Raw genomic sequence first — 18,183 nt, 5'->3', positions numbered from 1 at the left:
GAGGTAAAAGAGTAAACAGTATTTAAGAAAGACTGTTGAAAACTAGACCATCAAAATTAAAGTGTAAAATAATGGGAAATTTCCAAATCACATAAATTAAGTAATTACTGCAGCACATCACAATATTCATAAGAAAGAGTTTTAAATTTAAGTATTATTCAATTTAACTTTCAAAAGCTAACAATGAATTTAAAGATAAACAAGAAAAACTATAAAGTATAAAATATGGAATATTTGAATTATGTGTTAATTTCTAAAATACTATGTACCCAAAGACCAACATAACAATTTGGAATTTTGAGAGAGTGCCAAATGTGAAAATGAGAAATCAAAGAAGACCACATGATTTAGGGGACAGAATGAGCTCATTCTTGATATCTGAGATGTACAAATGATAAAGTATAACTTAAAAAACAAAGTATATGTAAATGACATTACAAGTAAAATAAAAATGTAATTACAAAACAAGAAATGCATCATACAGAAGGTACAAAGATAGAAAATGAAGTAAGTACTAGGTAATGCTCAAAAATGGATCATTATACTGATGCTTTGAATACATGCCAAGTTTCTTAGATTTACTTGTGGGTTTACTATGTTCCTCAAATTATTATATGTTCTGTTTGTATGCATTCTTCTCAATATATTAATGCTCAATCCTCATGAATTTTCTTATTATTTATTAATAAGATAATTTATAACTTAATATCTGAAAGTACTTTTTTCTTTGATATGGTTTGTGTATTTCTAAATCACTCAGTTGAAAATGTAATGCCCCATTCTTGGCCCATCCTGATGTTTGGTGCATGTGCTCCATTTCTTAGGAGATTTCCCTATGAGTTCTTCAGGTCCATCAAATTCTAATATTACTTAGCCTTTTTCATATGAAATTTACTTAGAAACCATCTTAGGAAAATCTAATAATTCACTTCTCCAATCATATTTTGCTTTTTAGATGATCATTGTATATTACCAAAATCATTCTCATGAAAATTTGAGTATTACATCCAGATATTGGCATCTTTTGTTATTAGTTATTCAAGATGTTTTTATTATAACTTTTGAAGTTTTTCCTTTTTTTTTCTAGAATGTTAAGGTATCAATCCTATTTCTGAAATACTGCATCAAGATCTAGATATACAATCCTGGAACTTTCAAGAGTCTATTATCAACTCAAAACTATTCAGAAATCTAAAACATGTAACAAGAAATATATAGATAGAAATGATAATTAGAGATATTCCCACTACTAAACACTATACATGAAATTGACTTGGAGAACATACTATTTTGAGACATACTATTTTGAGGAAGTTTCTGATATCACACTATAAAAAAAGCAAGTTCACCACAGTCTATCTGTGAAAAGAATCAAAAATAAGTTAGGATTTATACAAATGAAAATGTAATTTAAAAATGAACTCATTCCTAAAATACATCACACTAAGAAAAATATAGAGGAGAAAAATAATTTTTTTATAATTCACAGATGACATGATATTTTATTTGGAAACTTATAAGGAATTCAAACATAAAATAGAAAAAATATTAAATGAATTCAGCAAACCTGAGAGACACAAGACAGCTCTAGAAAGTCACTGTGCATCTATGCATTAGCAATAATTAGTCCATAAAGAGAAATAGTCAAACAATTCAATTCAGTTACTTGTAAAAGAAAAAAATATTGAAAAATAAATTTAATAAGGAAGGAAAAGCTTTGTATAATGAAAGGTACAAAAGACTGATGAAATTAAATGAATATTTTTAATAAATAGAAAAGCATTCTGTTCATTGACGGGAGTGAAAGAGGCTACTCCAAGTGATTTTCTTTTCTTTTATAGGTACTTTGCCCACAACTACATGACGCTCTCTCAACATTAAATGACTGCTATTAGTGCATTATCGAAAACGCCATACAGTACAGACAGGTAATTCTTTTCTGGTTTGTAAAAAAAAGACCAAGTAAGAGTCGTTCTAGCTGAAGTAATCAAGATTTTTTTGTGCATTCTTTCATGTAGAAATAAGTTTTGAGAACAGTTACAAAAAGATGAGTTAGAAGTTTGAATTTCTTATATTTCTTCTCGTTCAGTGATAAAATTCTGAAAGGACAAACTTACAAGTTTCCAAAAGAGTTTGAGATGACAGTTTAATAGAGTCACCAATTTGCCTCCATTTGAATTAAAAATCTAAAAATATGATATTCTTCCCTTATTTAAAATTTACAATGATACTGTATTTAAACAGCATTGCTCTCATCAAACAAATTCCATGGGCTGAAAGGAAGAGACATTGGAATGTAGCTTATTTATATGGGATTTTAGAGTATGAAAAGGACTCTCTTCCAAATAATGTCAGAATATACCACAAATTTTGATAGTAAGTCATCTGGACACAATGCTACTGCTACAAAAATTTATAAAGATTGCCTTTAATCCCCTCAAAGTAAATGGGTCAATTGTTACTTTCTGAATTCATAAATACTCTAATAAAATCAAGTTACAGTATGATACAAATTTCAAAGCAGAGATTAATGTGCATCATTAATGGAATTTGTACGTAGAAATAATGTAAATTGTTTAATAAAGATTTTATTTACATTCAAAAATTTCATCAATTGAAAACATTTACTTTACTTTGCCCTTGATAAATGAAGACATAGGAGAAATTTGTTTTGTCATGATCAGCTCTGGGAATAAGAATAGAGGATATTTGCATACAAATTTGCATATGTAAATATCTGAAAAGCTTTCAGATATTCTGACAATTACAAAATGACTTGAGTACTTCCAAAAATTAAGTATATAAGGGGAGTTTTTTAACTACGATACAAAGTCATTTTTACATCAAAACGAAAGCAGCCTTTTTCATTGAACACAAAATTTCATTACCAATTTACATGGCTGTTTTTCTATACAATTATTTTTTGTGAGTATGTGGTTTTGTACATCTTTTATAACTGAATTATTGACTTGTTATCTCACAGGTGCTGTGCAGTGGTTCCAAACCTGCTAAATCAGTCTTATATGCTTTCTTTACATACTAGTAAAACTATACAAATGCAAAATATATTTATGTTCAGAAAGATGTACATGATATTATTTTTTAAATGTTAATATTAGTATGACATGAAAATATACATGCAATTGCAGGATTGTCACAGAGGCTAGAAATGTGAAAAATTTGAGAGGAAATATATACAGCAGAAGAGAAATAACCACAATATGGCAATATTAAAATGCATCAAGCACATGTTCAAAAGCCACTTTGAAGAGAAATGTATGTAGTGAGTTATGTGGAAATTTTGAGACTGGCCTAAGATCATACTGCCATTTACCACAGCAGATTACTTGTAATATGCAAATTTGAAGGGCTAAACTTCACCTTGAGAAAGCCAACCAAGCAGAAAATGTATTCCTTGTACTAGGACTGACCTAAACTAGGACTTTAATATTTACACAAATGTTAGACATAAGTACAATGATAAAACCAGATGTTGCTTTAGGTGTCCCTGACACGTTTACCACCAGGAATCAGTGAATTCTTATTTTTTGTTTCATGTTTTATCCCAATTCAACTTAGTACTATGCAATTTCACAAAGCTAACTGGGGAACTTGGAAAAGAACAGTGATCTTGTCCAAAATTGGCACCTGGGAATATCACTTATGTTTGTGTAAGCTGAAGGGGGTATGACCACAGAGGAAGTGTCCATGCTGTATAACCATTCAGAAAAGCCTTTGTTATGACATCACAATTGGTTAAAAACCCATGAAATTTGAAAGGGATGAAAGCTACTACCTGGCCAGCATCCAGGACAGTAAGTGTAGCAAAGGAGGAAGAAGCCCAAAGAAACTTCCCCTGTGCTGTGGCGAAGACACCTCAGGTAAGTTTAGCATCAGGAAGCTGGGCAGGTATAGCAGGTCCACTTGGCCACTCTCTGCACAGTAGAGTTAGGGGATTCTACTCTTTATGTGCAGACTATGCTGCCATGACCAAGGGCATTAGGTGACCACAGGGCTCTGGGCTGGTTTGCCATCCCTTTCTTCTGCCTTCAGATTCTAAGTGTGAACTAGGCTTAAATCTATGCACAAGCACATAGACATCAGATCAGCCTAAACCTAGGGCAGCAAACATGGGATTTGTATCAGAAGTAGAGGTTATTTCAAAAAAAGGAGTTTTGTTGGGTTTTGGAGGTCTGGGGATAGAAACAAATGCCTTCTGCTAAGTGTGCTTGAGAGAGTCTCTGCATATAGCCATGGGAGACTTTGAAATAACTGTTTCACACTTTTGATAAGGATGGCCTTAAACACACTATGAGGCCCAGGCCATCCTTCAAAACACTGTGCAACCCAGGCCCTTCTTCAACCCTCTGGCAGCCAGGTTGGCCTTGAACTCAAAGTGAGTCCTAGGTTATCTTTGAAAGCATACATGCCTTGGGCAGCCTTGAATTCTCTGTGCAGACCAGGAGAACATTGAACTCACTGTGGCACACAGACTTCCCTTGCCTTCACTGTCATGCACTGGTGACCTGAAATCACTGTGTGGTCCAGGCCAACTGTCCAGGAAGGCCTTCAACACATTCTATGGGCCAGGCAGGATTTGGGCACACCATGAAGCTCTGGTGAACTTGAAGTCACTGTATTTATTTATATGCATAAAGAGGGTAATAGTTCTTGTCTTATAGGATATTTTATGAAATAAGTAATTTAATGCAAGAGAGTTTCTTTTTATGCAGTAATATTTGGGATTACTGATAGTTTCTGTTTATTAGGTAAATACTAATACATTAATTTGCTATGTAATATTTAGAACACATTGAATATACCACTATTTGTTGTGTTGTATGTATTGTATGTGATTGTGTGTTTTGATAGACAGAAAGACAGAGAATAAGAATCCATTGATTCTTGGTGAACTTTTCAATTCCACCTAAGTAAACATCCTATGATGATTAAAGATATACTTTTGAGAGGTGAACAGAATTGTACCAGGTAAAACTTTTAGAAATTGCTAAAAAAACTCTTAATATTATGAGGCATTTTTGTCCTCTGTATTAGGAGTCACTTCCTCTATACCCCAATTATAATCAAGCATTTTGAGCATTTTGGAAATCATCACGTATTTTATCCCAATTCAATGTTGTACAATGTGATAAAAGATGTGACAGAGGAATGTGGAGAAGAACAGGGATCTTATTAGCAAAAATGGTAACCAGGAGCTGCCACTTAAGTTAGTATAGTCTGAAGGGAGTGTGGCCCTCGATGTTTACACAATGTGACCATTCAGTAAAACATTTTTATAACATTATATTGGTTAAAAATCCTTGAACTTTGAAAGGGCTTAGAAGTTGTTGCTTGGCCAGGGGCTATGGCAAAATGGTTAGCAATGGATGATGAACCTGGAGAAACCAACCCCTGTGCTGTTGGAAAAACATACTTGGTATGTTGAACTTCAGGACAAGCTAGGTAGGTATGGCAGGTCCACATAGCCACTCTCAAACAGAAAAGGCATGGATACCATGCTCCACATCCAGCCATTGCTGTGGTGATTCAGGGAGTTGAAGGGTGGTCACAGGGCTCTGGGCTAAGCTACTGACTTTTTCTTCTGCTTCCAGACACTTAGCATGAACCAGGCTTAAAAATTCAAGCTGCTATGCATCAAACCAGTCCAATGAAGTTACCACAGGATGTTGTGTTAGGTGGACCTGAAACGTTAACAACCAGAAATCAGTAGATTCTTAATTTGTCTATGTCTCTCTGTTTCTATAACAACATACACACACACACACACACACACACACACACACACACACACACACATGAACACATACCAATGCAAGCATGGATATATTTAATGTATGCTAAACGTTACTTTGTAAATCAATTTAAGAGCACATCAAGGGCAGATTCTTCCTCCTTTGCTGCCCATGCAGCCAGAGCTACTGGTCAGGTAGCAGCTGCTACCCCCTTTCAAAATTCTGTGATGTAGAAAAGACATCTCAGGTAAGGTGAGCATCAGGAAGCTAAGCAGGTCCAGCAGGTCCACATGGCCACTCTCAGCACAGATGAATAGGAGATTCCACTCTTCACCTCCAGCCAATGCTGCAGTGACTCAAGGAGTCAGAGGGTGGCCACAGGGCTCTGTGCTGGCTTATGGTCCTTTTCTTCTACCTTCAGATTCCAAGTGTGATTTAGGATTAAATCTCTCTGTAAGAACCTAGGCAACAGATAAGCCTAAGCCTAAGGCAGCCAGCATGGGACTCATACCAGAAGTAGAAGATATCTCACAAAGAGGAGTTTTGTTGCATTTTTGGGGTCTAAAGATAGAAAGAAATGTCTTCCTCCTGGTGTGCTTGAGCCAGCGTCTTCCAATATAGCCCAGGTAGGCCTTGAAATAACTGTTTAGACCAGTTTGGATGGGAAAACAATTTCAACAAGGAGAGCCTTAAATATGCTATGAGGCCAGGCCAACCTTGAAATTACTGTGCAGCTAAAGTCTGTTTTTCAGTTCACTGGCAGTCCAGGTGAGCCTTGGACTCACCTTGCCCTAGGTGACTTTGAAATCTCTGTGCAGACTAGTCTGGTCTTGAACTCAGTGTGTTGCACAGGCTGCCCTTGAAGTCACTCTCATCACTGGCTGAGTAGAACTGTGTGGTACAAAGTGGCAGTCCCGGGAGGCCTTGAACTCATTCTGAGGTCCTGTCTGGAATTGGACTCACAGTAAGGCCCTATCTGTCCTTGAATTCATTCCATTTCTTCACCTGTTTAAAGGTACAATATTTCCTGTCACATAGAATATTTTACAATTAATGCAGGAGGCTTTCTTTGTATTCAGTAATATTTGATAGTACTGGGAGTTTATTAGATAAATGCTAAGAAATAGATTTACTAAGTAATATTTCACATACATTGAATATACCTATGTTTGTGCATGTGTTTGTGTGGGTATGCATGTGTTTGGATGTTTGATGCAGACAGAGAGACACAGACAGAGAATGAGAAACCACCGATTCCTGGTGGCTAACATTTCAGGGACATCTAAGACAACAAGATGTGGTGTTTGAAGATATGCTTCTGAGAGGAGAACTGACTTGTCTTAGGAAACCTACAAGTAATGGCTGAAGGTACTCAATAGCTTGAGGTTTGCACCATCTATTAGGAGTCACTTCCTCTATACTGAAATTTTAATCAAGGCTTTAAAATTTTTTGGAAATCATCAGGAATTTTATACTAGCAAAACATTGGATAATTTGGTTATCTGCAGCTGAATGTTAAACTTGGAGCAGAACCGTGATCTTCTTGACAAAAAGGAGCTTCCCTCTTGTTGATGTAAGCTGAAGGGACCATGGCCACATAGCAAATGCCTACACATGCAAGCAATCAGAAAAATCTATGTTATGATATCACAGCACATTTAAATTCCATTGCAGACCAGGATCCTTGAACTCACTGTGGCACACAGTCTTCCTTTGAAGTCAGTGTCATAAACTGGCTGACCTGTGTGGTACATGCCAGCATTCCAGGGATGGCTTGAATCAGCCCAGGCTGGAGATGGACTTACCATGAGACCCTGGCTGACCTTGAAGACACTCTACTTCATCTGTATAAAAAGTGTAATATTTTCTGTCTTATGGATATTTTATGAAATTATATAATTTAATGCCATAAGGTTTCTTTGTATGCAGTAATAGTTGGTATTACTGAGAGCTTCTGTTTATGTTATAAATTCTAATCAATTAATTTACTAAGTAATACCTAGAATACATTAAATATACACATATTTGTGTTGTTTGTTCATGTGTGTGTGTGTTGTATTTGATAGAGACAGAAAGACAGAGATAGAGACTAAGAATCCATTGAATCCTGGTGGTGAAAATTTCAACTCCACCTAAGGCAAAATCCTATGATGACTGAAGATATACGTCTGAGAGGAGAACTGACTTGTCCAAGGTGAAACTACTAGTAATGTCTAAATGAACTCTTAAGAGCATGAGGTGTTTTCCACCTCTGTATAAGGAGTCTCTTCCTCTGTACACAAATTATAATCAAGGCTTTTTAATTTTTAGGAAATCATCAGATATTTTATGCCAAATCACCACCAGAAGTCATTGAATTCTTCTCTGTATCTATCTCTATCAAAATACATAAACATGCACACAAACACAAACAAATGTGGATATATGCAATGTATGTTAAATATTACTTAGTAAATTAATTTAATTGCATTCATCTAGTAAACAGCAACTTGCAGTATTACCTAATGTTGCTGAGTATGAAGAAACCCTCCTGTATTATTTAATTTCAAAAACTAACCTATGAGACAGGAAATATCATACCCATGATAAAAATGAATAAATGGTGAGAGTTCAAGATCAACAAGGGCCTCATAGTGAGCCTAACATCAACCTTGGCCTCAGAGTTCATTTGAGACCTTCTTGGACTGCAAACATGTACCACAGAGTGAATTCATATGAACCAGTACCTGACAGTGAGTTCAAGGGCATCTTATGTGCCACAGTAAGTTTGAGACCATCCTGGGCAAATGTGATTTCAAGGAAGAACTGGATCTCATTGTGAGTTCAAGGCTAGCATGTGCTCCTGGCAATTCAAGGACTGGACTACAGAGTGATTGCAAGGCTCGCCTGGGCCTCATAGTGTGTTTATTGTCATCTTTGGAGAAACAGTGTGTTCCAGTCCAGACTGAGCTAAACAGTTGTTTCAAGGCTTGCCTTTGCTGTACTTGGAGATTTTATCTCAAGCACATTAAGAAGACATTTGTTTCCATTCTAAAACCCTAAAAACCAAACAAACCTCCTCCTTGTGAAATGAATTCTGCTTCAGGAGTCAGTCCATGATAAGTGCCCTAGTCATAATAGATCTGTTGCCTAGGTGCTTGTAGAGATATGTTAGCCTCATTCATCCTTAGGATCAGGAAGCAGAAGAAAAAGTTGGTTAGCCAGTACAGAGACCTGTGCCACCCTCCAACTCCCTGGGTCACTGCAGTATAAGCTTCATGTGAAGAATGAAATACCCTGACTCTTATATGGTGAGAGAGACTTTGTGGACCTGCTGTACCTGCCTAGATTCCTGATTCTAAACCACCTGAGATGTCTTCCCTTCACCACAGGGGCAGATTCTTCAAGGTTCTTCTTCCCTGGGGCTCATGCAGCCATAGCCATTGGACAAGCAGAAGCTCCACAGTCCTGTCAAAGTTCTAGGGTTCTTAAGCAACTGTGACATCACAAAAAAGGTTTTTCTGATTGGTTACACTGTATAGGAATTTGACCCTGCTCCCAACTGCCTACAAGAACATGGTAGCAACACCTATACACTTCTTTCTGGCAAGAAGATCACTGTTTTACTACAAGTTCCCCAGTCAGCTTTTTGAAGCAAATTGTGCAAAATGGAAGGGATAACATTTCTGGTGATTCCCAAAAGACAAAAAAACCTTGATTATTATTTATATAGAGAGGAAGTGTGTACTAAGCGAGCCAAAACACCTGGCACTATTTACAGTTCCTTCAGCCATTACAAGTAGTTTGCCTTGACAACCGAATTCACCTCACAGAAGTATATCTTTAGTAACCAAAGGATGTTTCCTTCAGTGTACGTGAAATGTTCGGCACCAGGAATCAGTAAATCCTTATGCTCTGACTCTGTCTCTCTTTCTTTATTAAAACACACTGACACACATGCACATACACAAACATACAGGCACACACACACACACACACACACATAAACATAGGTATATTCAATGTATGCTAAATATTACTTAGTAAATTAATTTATTACCCTTAATCTAGAAAACAGCAACTTCCAGTAATACAAAATATTACCGAATACGAAAGTCATTGTGCATTACATTACTTAATACAATAAAATATCTTATGTGACAAAAGATATTATACTCTTTGCACAGATGAAGATATGGAATGAATTCAAGGTCATCCAGGGCCTCGAGTTGAGTACAGCTCAAGCCTGGGACACAGAGTGAGTTAAAGGCCTTCCTGGATTGCCAGCCCACACCACACAGTGAGTTCATGTAGGCTGGTGTGTGGCAGTGGCTTCAAGGGCAACCTAAGAGCTACAGTGAGTTGAATACAAGCCTGGTTTGCAAAGAGAATTTAAGTCCATGAATTACAAATGTGATTTCATGGATAAAGTAGTCCTTACTGTGACTTCAAGGCCAGCATTGCCAGTGAGTTGAAGAAGGGCCTGGACTTCACGGCTGGCCTGGCCTCATGTTGAGTTTGGCCATGTTGAAACACTGTTTCTGTCCAGACTGGGCTACATGGTTATTTCAAGGCATACCAGGGCTATTTTGGGAAAATCTCTGTGAAGCACACCAAGCAGAAGGCACTTGTTTACATCCCCAGACTCCCAAAGCAAAAGAAAACTCCTCTCTCTGAAATACCCTCTACTTCTGATACCAGTCCCATGCTGGCTGCCCTAGGTTTAGATAAGTATGATGCCTAGCAACAGGTAGAGAGATTGAAATCTATTTCACCCTTACAACCTGGAGGCAGAAGAAGAAAAGGAAGTAAGCCAGTGCAGAGCCCTATTGCCACCCTCCAACTCCCAAGGTCACCACAGCATAGACTGCATGGGAAGAGTGGAATCCCCTGCTCTTCTGTGTTGAGAATGGCATGCAGATCTGCTGTACCAGCCCAGCTTTCTGATGCTCAATTTACCTGAAATGTCTTCCTCACAGCACAGGTGAAGATTCCTCCAGATTCTTCCTCTTTGCTACTCATTCTGCCATAGACACTGGCAAGGCAGCAGCTACTTAACCATTTCAAATTTCAAGGGTTTTTAATGAACTGTGATGTTATATCAAAGGCTTTTCTGAATGGTTACACAGTGTAGGTACTTGCTTTGTGGCCATCCCCTTCAGCCTACACCAACTTGAGGGGCAAAACAGGCATGCCATTTTTTTGGCAAGAAGATAACTGTTCTCAAAGTTCCCCAGGTGGCACAAAAGTTCGGTAAGCCAGCACAGATTCCTGTGGCTAGCTTCCCACACCCTGGATCACTCTAGTGTTAGCTAGATGTGAAGAATGGAATCCCCTGATTCTTCTCTGACAAGAGACACCATGTGGACCTCTGGACCTGCCCAGCTTCTTGCTGCTCAACTTACCTGAGATGTGTTCCCTACATCGTAAACTTTGAAAGGTTGTAGCAGCTGCTACATGGCCAGAGCTATTGCAGAATTGTTCATCAAAGGAGGAGCAACCTGGAGGAATCTGCCCCTCCCATGCTCTTAAATTTATTTACAATGGAATATTTAGCATACATTGAATATACCCATGATTTTGTTTGTGTGTGTGTATGTATGTGCATGGATGTGTGTGTTTATGTGTTTTGATAGAAACAGAGGGACAGAGACCAAGAATAAGAATTCAATGATTCTGGGTGGTGAACATTTCCGGTCTACCTTAGGCAACATACTAGGGTGACTGCAGTTATTCTTATTTGAAGGGAACTTCCATGTCCAAGATAAAACTATTAGTAATGGCTGAAGGAATTCTTAATAGCTTGAGGTGTTTTTGTACTCTATCAGGAGTCACTTCCTCTATACTCAAATTATAATCAGGACTTAAAGTTTCTTGGAAAATTTCTGAAATTTTGGCCTAATTCAACATTGTTAATTTGGTTCCAAAAAGGTGATTGGAGAACATGGTTGTGCCAATCTGATACATGTTTGTTGGGAGAGATTTGTAAGCTTAGACTCATTTTGTGATACAGGCCAACAGTCCAGTAAGTCTTTGTATTCGTAAGCTTAGACTCATTTTGTGATACAGGCCAACAGTCCAGTAAGTCTTTGTACCCACTTTCAGACCTAGGCTGCACTGGGACTCACCATGAGACCCTGCCAGCCCTTGAACTAACCCCACATTTTCATTTGTATAAAGGGTATAATAATTCCTGTCTTATAGAATGTTTTATGAAATTAAATAATTTAATACAGTCAAGTTTCTTTGTATTCAGTTACATTTGATATTACTAGAACTTGTTTATTACATAATGGTAATAAATTAATTTACAAAGTAATACTTAGCATATATTGAATATGTCAATATTTGTGTATGTGTGTGTGTATGCATGTGTGCTTGATACAGACAGATAGGCAGAGACAGAGAGTAAGCATCCACTGATTCCTAGTGGTGAACATTTCTCATCACATGGTGACTAAGAATATACTTCTGAGAGATGAACTGATTTGTGTAATTAAAACATCCAGTAATGACTGAAGGAATTCTAAATAGCTTCAGGTATTTTTGCATTCTGTGTCAAGATCAATTCCTCTCTATCCCCAAATTCTAATAAAGACATTTGAGTTTTTAGGAAATCATTAGAAATTTTATACCAATTCACCTTTGTAAAATTTGATTCCAGAAACTGGGGAACTTGGAGGAGAATGGGGATCTTCTTGCCTGTAAAGAGATGCCAGCCATGCTGATGTAGTCTGGAGGGTGCAGGGCCACAGAAGTGCCTATACATTGGAACCAACCAATCATGGTTTGCTATGATATCACAGTGTGTTAACACCCTGGCAACTTGAAACAGCTGAGGAGCTGCTGCCTGGCCAGTGGCTATGGCAGAATCGGCAGCAAAGGAGGAATAACCCTGAGGAATGTTCCCGGGTGGTGTGGACATACATATCAAGTAAGATGGACATCAGGAAGATTGGCAGGTTCAGCAGGTCCACATGACCACTCTCAGCATAGCAGTGTTGGGGGATTCCATTCTTTACATGCAGTCTGTGCAGTACTCACCAAGGGAGTTGGAGAGTGGCCACATGGCTCTGCATGAGCTTATGAAACTTTTCTTCTGCTTCATGATCCTGTGTGAACTAGGGTTAAATCTCTTCCCCAGCACCTAGATATCAGATGTGCCCAAACCTAGGGCAGTCAGCATGGCACTATTATAAGAAGTAGAAGGGTATTTCTGAAAAAGTTGATCTATTTGGTGTGGGGGGCTGGGGATGGAAACAAGTGCCTTTGGCTTGGCATGCTTCAGACAGAGTTTCCCAATATATTCCAGGCACTGTGTATATAACTGTGTAGCCTAGGCTGGAGAAGAGCACACAGTTTAACCAAGGCTAGCCTTAAGCACACTACAAGGTCCAGACCAGCCTTGAACTCAGTGTGTGGCACTGTACCCTGTTCAACTCGCTGCCAGCTCAGGCTGGACTTGAACTCACAGTGAGGCCTAGTTTATCCTTGAAATAACTTTTGCTTTGAGTGATACTGAACACTCTCTGTGCAGACCAGACTAGCCTTGAACTCACCCTGGCCCAGGTTGCCCTTGAGATCACTGTCACACATTGGCTGACCTGAACTCACTCTTTGGTGTAGCCCAGCCATCCAGGGAGTCCTTGAACTCACTCTGATACTGGGGCTGCTGTTGGACTCACCCTGAGGCCTGGGCTGACACTGAACTCATCCATTTCTTCATCGTATAAAGGGTTTAATATTTCCTGTACCACAGGATATTTTATGAAATTAAATAATTTACTGCAGGAGAGTCTTTGCATTAAATAATATTTGGTATTACTGAAAGGTGCTGTTTACCAGGTAAATGCTAATAAATAAACTTACAAAGTAGTATTTAGGATAAATTGAATATATCCATGTTTACGTATGTATCTGTGTGTGTGAGTGTGTTTTCTTACAGACAGATTGGCAGAAATAGAGAATAAAATTCTACTGATTCCTATTGGTAAAATTTTCAGGTCCACCTTAGATAACATCCTATGGTGATTAAAGATGTACTTCTGAGACTTGAGCTGACTTGTCCAAGGTAAAACTACTATTAATGGCTGAAGCAATTCTAAATAGCTGGAGGTATTCTTGTGTACTGTATATCAGTTTCACTTCCTCTATACTTAAATTATAATTGAGGCTTTAGGTTTTTAGGATTTCCTTAGAATTTTTTTCAATTTAATGTTATACAGTTTGGTTCCAGAAACTTTATCTGGGAACTTGGAGGAGAAGATCTTCTTGCCAAAAGTTGCTGCCCAGAATTAGCCAGATATGTTGATTTAGCATGGAGGGGATGGAGTCACAAAGCAAGTGTCTATGTAGTGTGATGAATCATATAAGTCTTTGTTATGACTTCACAGTGAGTTCACACTATGCAACTTTGAAAGGGCTGAGGAGCTGCTGCCTGACCAGGGACTATGGCAGAATGGGTAGCAAAGGACTAACAACTTGAACAAATCTACCCCTATGGTTCAGGGAAGTTGAGCATCAGGAAACTGGAGAGTTACAGCAAGTCCAATGGGCACTCAGCACAGCTGTGAGGGGATTCCACTCTTCACATCTAGCCTATGCTACAGTGAACCAGGGAGTTGGAGGGTGGCAACAGGGCTCTGAGCTGTCTTACTACCCATTTGTTCTGTCTCAAGATCCTAAGTGTGAACAAGGCTTAAATCTTCTTTCTATCAACAAGGAATCAGATTGGCCCAAAACTAGGAGAGGCAGCCCGGGACTGATACCGGAAGTAGTAGGTATTTAAGAAAGAGAAGATTTCTTTGGTTTGAGGGGCCTTAGGATGGAAAAAAATGTCTTCTACTAGGAGTGCTTGAGACAAACTCTCCCAATATAAGCCAACTTGGAATAAAGTTGTAGCCCAGCCTGGACAAGAACACACTATTTCACCAAGGCTAGACAAAAAACACAGTATGAGCCCAGGCTAGCCTTGAAATCACTTTCTTGCACAGGCCTTTCTTCAACTCCCTGGAATCCCTGGCTGGCCTTGAACTCCCACTGAGCCCTAGGTCATCCTTGAAATCTTATTTCCCCATGTGAGCTTGAACTCACTGTGTAATCCAGGCTGGCCTTGAGTTAACTAGGACACACAAGTTTCACTTGATCTCCCTGTCATACACTTGTCATATTGAACTCACTGTGTGGTGCAGGCAGAGAGTCCAGGGAGACCTGGAACTCACTCTGAGACTTATGCTAGAGTTGGACTTCCCATGAAGCCCTGGATGACCTTGAACTCACTCCACTTCATCATCTGTATATAATATTTTCTCTGTCCTAGTGTATTTTATGATATTAAATAATGTAATGCCAGAAGGTTTCTTTGTATTCAATTATATTTGGTATTATTAGAAGTTGCTGTTTAGTAAACAAATGCTAATAAATTAAATTTACAACTTACTAATTAGCATTCACTGAATATAACTATGTTTATGGTTTGTGTGTGTGTGTGTGTGTGTGTGTGTGTGTGTATGTATGTGTGTGTGTTTTCATAAAGACAGACAGACAGAGACATAAAATGAGAATCAACTGATTCATACAGGTAAGGAACATTTCAGTTCTACCTAAGACAACAACCTATGTTGATTGAATATGTACTTCTGAGAGATGAACTGAATTATTCAAGGTAAAACTACTAATAATGACTGAAGGAACACTAAATAATTTGATATATCATTGTACTCTATATCTGGATCACTACCTCTAAACCCAAGATATAATGAAGGCAGAAATTTTATTTCAATTCAGTTTTGTATAATTTGATTCCAGAAAGCTTAATGGGGACTTGGACGAGAACAGTGATCTTCTTAGAAGGTTGTGCCCAGAATGTGCCAGTCATGCTTGTGTAGACTGGAGGTTTAGAGCCATAGAGTAAGATCTAAGCAGTGTATCCAAATAGAAAAGCCTTTGTTACAGTGTCACAGTGTGTTAAAAATGGTGGAATACTGAAGGGGCTGAGGAGCTGAGAAGCTACTGCCTGAAAAGTGGCTATGGCAGAATAGGTTTCACAGAGGAAAGACTTGAGGAGTCCTCCCCTGTAGTTGGGGAGACATCTCAAGTAAGATGAGCATCAGGAATACGGGCAGGTACAGCAGGGTCACATGACTACTCTCAGCATAGTAGAGTCAAAGGATTCAATTCTTCACATCCTGCCTATGCTGTGTTGGCCAAGGAATTTGGAACGTGGCCACAGGGCTCTATGCTGAATTACTGATCTTTCCTTCTGTATCAAAATCCTAAGTGTGAACTTGGCTTAAATCTCTCTCCCAGCATATATGCATCAGATTGGCCCAAACCTAGAGGAGCCAACATGAGAGTGATATCAGAAGTAGAAGAGTCTTTCATAAAGAAGACATTTATTTGCATTTGGTGACTTGGGATGGAAACAAGTATGTTCTGCTAGGCATTCTTGAGACAGAAGGTGGCACCCAGGAGCTGAACCTAGGTTTAGGCCAATCTGATGCCTATGTCCTGGGAGAAAGACATAGGCATCATGTCTGTTTCATGCTTTGGATCTGAGTTGTCTTCCCCATAGGACAGGGACAGATTTCTTCAAGTTCTTCCTCCTTTGCTGCCTATTCTCTCATAACCACTGGTCAGGTAGCATCCCCTAAGCACTTCCAGAGTTCCAGGATTTTTAACACACTAATGTTATAAGGAAGGCTTTTCTGATTGGATACACTGTGTAAGCACCTCCATCAAGCCTAAACCAACATGGCTGGCAGCTCCTGGGAAGCACCTTTTATGAGGAGATCACTGTTCTCCAAATTCCACAGTCAGCTTTCTGGTACCAAATTTTACAAAGTTGAATTCATATAAAATTTCTGATGATTCCCAAAAAAGTCAAAAGCCTTGATAATAATTTGGATATAGACAAAGTGACTCCAGATAGAAAGTACAAAACTACCTCATGCTATTTAAATATCTTAAACAATTACCAGGAGCTTTACCTAAGATTAGTCAGTTCATTTCTTAGAAATATATCAGAGATCACTGTAGGATATTGACTTGGTTGAAGATGAAGTATTCACCACCAGGAATCAGTGGACTCTTATTCTTTGTCTCTGTTTCTCTGTCTACCAACGCACACACACACACACACACACACACTCAAATATGGGCATATTCAATGTGTACTAAATACTACTTTGTAAATTAATTTAGTAACATTTATCTCCTAAACAGCAAATTCCAATAATTTCAAAACTTACTGAATACAAAGAAACCTGCTTGCAGCAAATTATTTAATTTATAAAATCAACTAAGAGTCACACAATATTATACCCTTCATACAGATGAAGATATGAAATAAGTTCAAGATCAGCCAGGGCCTTACAGTGATTCCAACTGTAGAATGGGCCTCAGAGTGAATTCAGGGCCTTCCTGGATTGCTGAGCTGTGCCACAGAGTGAGTTCAGCTCAACAAGTGCATGACACTGAGTTCAAAGGCAACCTGTATGCCACAGTGATATCAAGGCCATCCTGGTCTGCACAGTGATTCAAGGCCACCTATGGAGTATGTGATTTCAAAAATGACCTAGGCCTCACACTAAGTGCAAGGCCATTCTGGGCTCCCACCCAGATGAAGCTGGGCCAAGGCTACACAGTGCTTTCAAGACTTATCTAGGCTTCATAGTGTATTTAAGGTCAGCCTTAGACAGTTTACTTAGTTTTTCTACATTTGCTGTAGAAATAGTGTAGAAACAGTGTGGAATAGTAACTGGCCAGGCATCTCCTAAGCCCTTTTAAAGTTCCTCTGTGACATCATTATAAAGGTTATAATGGAGATCAGACAATGCAGAAGAAAATTTATATCCTGCTACTAAAATAAAGTTCTAAAAAGACTCTATGTAGCTAGGCAGGGTGGCACATGCCTGTAATCATAGCAGTTGGTAGGTATGAGCAGGAGAATATTGAGTTCAAGCAGAACCAGGGCTACACAGTGAGACCCTGACTCATTAAAAAAACAAACAAACAAATACTCCACTTTATCTTGGGTGCAAGATCTCTTGATTCATTCATTCTGCAGGAAGCCAGCCGCGATTTATGAGCATGTGGAAGAGGCCCACTGAGGAAATGAGTCCAGTTAGGAACAGCAAATGAGTGAGCTTTGAATTAGAAGACTGCTCAGCCCTAGTCAAGCCTTCTGAGGCAGCCAATGAAGCCAAAAAACAACTGCAACTTCATGTGAAATCTTGAGTCAGAACCAGCCAGATAAGCCACTTTTGAATTCAACACCTTCAGAAACTATGAGATAATAAAAAATTTCACTAAGCAAGTAAGTTTTCAGATAATTTATTATAATAGTTAACTACTATAATCAATGAGTCTTATAAAGTTATATTAACTAATTGGTGGGCATAGAATTTACCTATGATCTCACTTTCTGGTATTGAAATGAATTGATATGACC

Source organism: Castor canadensis, chromosome 12, assembly GCF_047511655.1.
Source record: "Castor canadensis chromosome 12, mCasCan1.hap1v2, whole genome shotgun sequence".
Taxonomy (NCBI): Eukaryota; Metazoa; Chordata; class Mammalia; order Rodentia; family Castoridae; genus Castor; species Castor canadensis.
This window is presented reverse-complemented; position numbering follows the sequence as displayed.